Consider the following 5,210-nt stretch of genomic DNA (forward strand, 5'->3'; position numbering starts at 1 on the left):
TCGTGAACAGCCCTAGATGGGGGAGGGGGTGGGTGGGGGTGGGGGTTTAGGTTTTTGGGTGGTGGTGGATGTTTATTTTTATTATTTTTTTTTTTGTATAGTGGGTTTTTTTAAGGAGTCTTTGTACCCTTCTTACAATTAGGATCCTTTGTATTTGATCCTAACCCAATATTCCATATATTGACATAGTATTATCTTATTTAAACTAGGTTTATACCCCGCGTGCGTTGCGTTGCGCTCGGGTTTAACTAAGACAAAACAACCATGAGTATTTAAGCAAATAGATTCAAATAGATTGAAGCCATCAAAAACTAAATAAACCAATACAAAACACGAACAAAGTTAGTTTCCTATATATATTTCCATAACATGAACAAACGCGCAAGCACTGATCAATACTTTTTGCGAGTGAGATAATTGAGTATGAGGGGATATTTTTGTACGGGTCAAACTGGGGCAAACTTGGGCTACCTGCACATGTAAAGGCAATTTAAGAGAGATTTTATACATTGAATATAGTTCAGACGTAACCTGGCTAACCCATCCATTAGGCGTGTTTCCTTTTTAGTTATTAAACGTTATAGTTCAAACGTTTTATATTCACTTTTCTGAAAAAAATAATGTATTAAAAAGTAAAATGTGACAATACGAATGAGAATAACTTTTGACCCGTTAGCAATAAAATGAAACACAAATCCACTCAAACATACGCAATAGCCGCCCAATAAAAAACAAACAGTTAACATATCAATACAACTACCATGTACTAATTTAGAAAATTATAGATATAATTAGTCCTTTACTAATTAAAAAACTATAGAACCTATAAGACACATAAAAGAATACTTACCGGCTGATTAAGTGAAGACCTAGGTTAGGCTTGGTAACCTTGTTGTTTTTGAATTACCATGGCTTTAGGATACATAAGCCCCGGGTTTATTTCTGCAACTACTGTCAAGTCACCTGCAATTAGCCTATGCCCAGGGTTTTAACAATACGGAATATCAAAATATAGATAAAAACGTCAGTCCGTCTTATGAGTGGCTTTAATAAAGTTTGAAGTATACTAATGCTATAACACGTTTTCCAAAAATATATTTTTCATGCTCTTTTACCACACATTAACTTATTACATAAAACTATAACTAATTATTACAAACCTAAAACCACAATCAATTTGCAGCTGCAAGATCAATGCAAGTGAAGCCTAAACTTTGTTAAGTTGTTACTGCAAGATCACCCGAGGCGCCGGCTGACTCTCCAAATCCTTCATGAAATTATAACTTCAATTCACATCGAAGAAATAGAATAAATATCACCCAAAACCTAAAATTAGCACCTCATTTGAAGCCAACAAACCAATAAACCAAAATCCGCTAAAGGTTAACCCAATCGGCGACATAGCAACAATAAAACTCATGTTAAAGAAACAAAAAAAGAACTCAGAAATTTTATTTGGAACAAAATTACTAAACAAAATGCATACAAATTAGGGTTTTTTTTCCTAAGAAGCCAAGTCCACATTTAACAAATCTAATACCAAAATTTCCTTAAAAGGGTGCATACAAATTAGGGCTTTTAGTTTCTTTTTAATAAACACATGTAATCAAGCATGTTCATTTGCAAATAACATATCATCTGCAAAAAGATTGTTTGTGATTAAGACATAATTTTAAGCAGGCAATTTGAAATAGTCAAACACTGTTATTGTTCTATAACCTAAGGTTATTCACAATATAGCACAATCAAGATTCTAACACAAATTTCCATATCAAAGACTCAAACTTTGCAACAAACTTGAAGAACCCAAAATCAGACAAAATCACAAATCTATTAGACCCAAGTGAAAAAGTTCCAAGAAACCGATGAAAAACTGAAAAGTACTCAGCGTTATAACATAATCAAGATGCCTTTCTAGACCTGCAAACCATCTACAACGATATATCACCTTTTACAAAAAAATGTCGTCTACAAAAGTTGAATCTTTGCGTCGCCGCCATAGACGGTACCCCAAAACCGCCGTCGATTCTTCCCGACGTTGTCATCGCCGCTGCGAAACCACCATTTATGTTGTTGCGATGTATCGTAACAAAACGGCCAGTGAAGATTAAAGTGTCATTTATCTGTGGAAAATCAGAAGAAAATGGTGAAGTGGGAAGGGGCGGTGGGTTTTGATGCGTGGCAAAAGGTTTTCACAAGAACATAACACGCCTGGGAGAAAATGTGGGTGTGGGCTCACAAGAAAAAACGGGTCAAAAATAAAAGAGGCATGGATCGATGTAGGTGTGGGCCCACAAGGAAAAAACGGGCCAAAAATAAAAGAGGCATGGATCGAACCTGATTTGAAGTGGAATCAGGACAAACACTTAACCAATTAACCATACACACTAATCTGACAAATCTTGAACAATATTACTATATATACAGTAAGAAAAAATGAGGTAGAAGAAAAAAGAGAACAAATGGGGATATTGTGGCACCCGGGAAAATCTGCAGCAATCTTGATTTATCACTTCACTGCACTGTGCTTACTTGTTGATGTGCACAAAATGCAACATATAAATTACATCAATTGTGGCTTAAAACTAACCTTTTTTAGTACTAATGTTGGAAAAAGTATGATTTTGTCCTACTTTTGTGTTTTCAGGATTAAATGAGCTCAAAATAACAAAAGAAGCAAAAAGACAGCAACATCTAACATAAATACAAGAAAAGGAAGAAAAGTGATATGCCCGACTCCCCGACAGCATCTCCCCAAGCAAAACAGAGAAGCCAGAAGACTGAACAAGCCCCGTGCTCAGCGAGCACGGGGCCGTGCCCAAGAAGCAGCAGAAAAGACAAACCTATAGAAGCTTCTATTGCCCACCACGGGGCTGTGCCCAGCGGACACAGGGGCGTGGTCAGGTTGCTGTAGGCGCATTTATTGTAATTGCGAATTACAATTAATGAAGAGAGAGAGTGTCAGATGGACACGGGGCCGTGCCCAGTGGGCACGGGGTCGTGCCCAAGCTTCTGTTCAGCCTATAAATAGGAGTGCTTGGAGCCATTTCAACTCATCCCTTGGCACACCACCTCTCTCACACTTCACCCACCACCCACCACCACCATAGCACCATCATCCACCACCATCATCCATTGTCCATCATAGAGTGTGTGAGTCGTCTCGGGATCCAAGATTGATCGTAAGTGTTCTTGACAATCAAAGGCCATGTTTGCCTAAGTCTCTTACATCACTTGGTGAAGACAAGTGTTTAGTGTAATACTTTTTATTTTTAATCTTTTGCACTTTTTAATTGGTTTTGTATTAATGACTTTAATTACTAGTTTCTTATGTTGAAGGTGATTCTTCCTTATCGTTTGTCCGTGGTGTCTTGGCATTATTTTACTGTCTATATAAAATAAAAAAATTTCACCATTCATATCTCCACGGTCTATATGGAGGTATGTTGGCTACCTGGTCGGGGGTTAAGGGAACGGTTTGGTAAGAGTCTTGCCATTGTTCAGTGTATAGATCCTGCAAAGGACCTGGGTCAAATTTCGTAGGACCTCCTTTAATACCCAAAGGTATTGGATGGCGGGGGTCCAAACTCTTTGATCCCCTCATAAGTTAAACTACTATTAAAACTTTAACCCGGCTACTTAGGACTGTATCCCTACTGACTCAGACTACTTAGCCGAGGGTAACGTCGCCTTCAAAAGATGGGCCTACCACATTAAGCATTAATAACTTAATTAATTGTCTTTCAATAATCCGACCCTTTAGGATTGTATCCTTGCTGACTCAACGTCACCTTCAAAAGAGGGGCCTACTACAATAACTAAGATAATTTCTTAAATAAGTGCAAAAGTGCGAAAATAATCAAAGGTTACACTAACACACGAGTTGGATCCAAGTGATTCATCTTGTCTATCTGTTTTTATTTTTATTTTTATTTTCAGCATTTTAGTTAATTTTATTTTCTTAGTTTAAAAATTTTTCTAACATTTTGATTTGATTAGACGTTGAGGATAAACCGGTACTAAAAGCTCTTGTATCCTTGGACGACCTCGGTATCTTACCAACACTATACTACGTCCACGATGGGTGCACTTGCCCATATATGTGTTTAGTGTTAGTAAATATCGTGTTTTATAAATTTAAAACTTGGCTAAAAGTGTAAAAAGGGCTTAAAATATACATCTAAAACATATATACACTAACACGCATCAAGTTTTTGGCGCCGTTGCCGGGGACACAAGGATTTTAAGAAAGTTAGGAATCAACGGCCTAATCATTTTTTTTATTTTCTTTTTATTTTTTTAGGATTTTCTTAATTTTTTCAGCTTCTGCAGAGCTCAGCACGGGCCGTGCCTGGTCGGACACGGGCCGTGCCCAGCAGTGTTACTGGCAGTTTTTAATTTTCCGAGTTAAAAAAGGCTGACCACGGGGCCATGTTGGTGCAACACGGGGCCGTGTCCAACTTTCCAGTAACAGGGATCCGGAAAACTATCACTGTAACTCCGACCACGGGCCGTGTTCACTGAGCACGGGGCCGTGGTGAACTTTCTGACCAACATTCTTTTTTATTTTTGTAGAAGGACTTGGAACCAGACGTCACCTCTACGTAGTGTATGAGCTCCAGTTCTAATAAAGACATAAAAGAACCTCTAGAAGAACCCGAACGCTTTCTCAGAAAAAGACTTAAAGCTAAAAACCAAGAGAAAGTTTCGGGGGAACCACTTCCAATGGCGGACCAACGTACCCTCATGGATTATCTACGACCCACCGTAGGTAATCTCGGCGCCGCTATCAATGCACCGAATGTCGAAGCCAATAACTTCGAACTTTGGCCACATTTGATACAAATGCTTCAAAACTCAGCAACCTTCCATGGGCTTGCGGACGAGGATCCCCATCTACATATTACTAATTTCTTTGAAATATGTGATACCTTTCGGATCAATGGAGCTTCAAATGACGCCATCCGCCTCCGAATGTTTCCTTTTTCACTAAAAGACCGAGCAAAAGCTTGGCTTACCGCCCTCCCAGTTGGATCGGTAAACACTTGGGATGAACTAGCCCAAAAATTTCTATATAAGTATTTCCCTCCCGCTAAAACGGCTAAATTAATGACTGAAATTAATACATATTCACAAGAGGACGGGGAATCCTTATATGAAACTTGGTAAAGGTTCAAGGAGCTATTCCGAAAGTGTCCTCATCACGGTCT

At 38.5% G+C, this 5,210-nt stretch overlaps 1 long non-coding RNA gene and 1 other non-coding gene across 3 annotated transcripts; both read right to left on the reverse strand.

Annotated features, from left to right (window-relative positions):
• Window positions 1–271: 271 nt before the first annotated feature.
• LOC110902443 lies at window positions 272–2,258 on the reverse strand. 2 transcript variants are annotated; one of them, XR_002571114.2, is made up of 4 exons: window positions 1,949–2,249; window positions 1,161–1,267; window positions 851–974; window positions 272–471 (listed from the first exon to the last, which is right to left on the reverse strand). It is a non-coding gene; the product is annotated as an uncharacterized LOC110902443 (long non-coding RNA). The 2 variants fall into 2 exon arrangements; XR_004876045.1 differs by having other exon boundaries at window positions 851–1,267; window positions 1,949–2,258.
• A 2,845-nt stretch (window positions 2,259–5,103) lies between these two features.
• On the reverse strand, window positions 5,104–5,210 carry LOC118486136. Its single transcript, XR_004877992.1, has one exon. It is a non-coding gene; the product is annotated as a small nucleolar RNA R71 (small nucleolar RNA).

Source organism: Helianthus annuus, chromosome 13 (assembly GCF_002127325.2).
Source record: "Helianthus annuus cultivar XRQ/B chromosome 13, HanXRQr2.0-SUNRISE, whole genome shotgun sequence".
Taxonomy (NCBI): domain Eukaryota; kingdom Viridiplantae; phylum Streptophyta; class Magnoliopsida; order Asterales; family Asteraceae; genus Helianthus; species Helianthus annuus.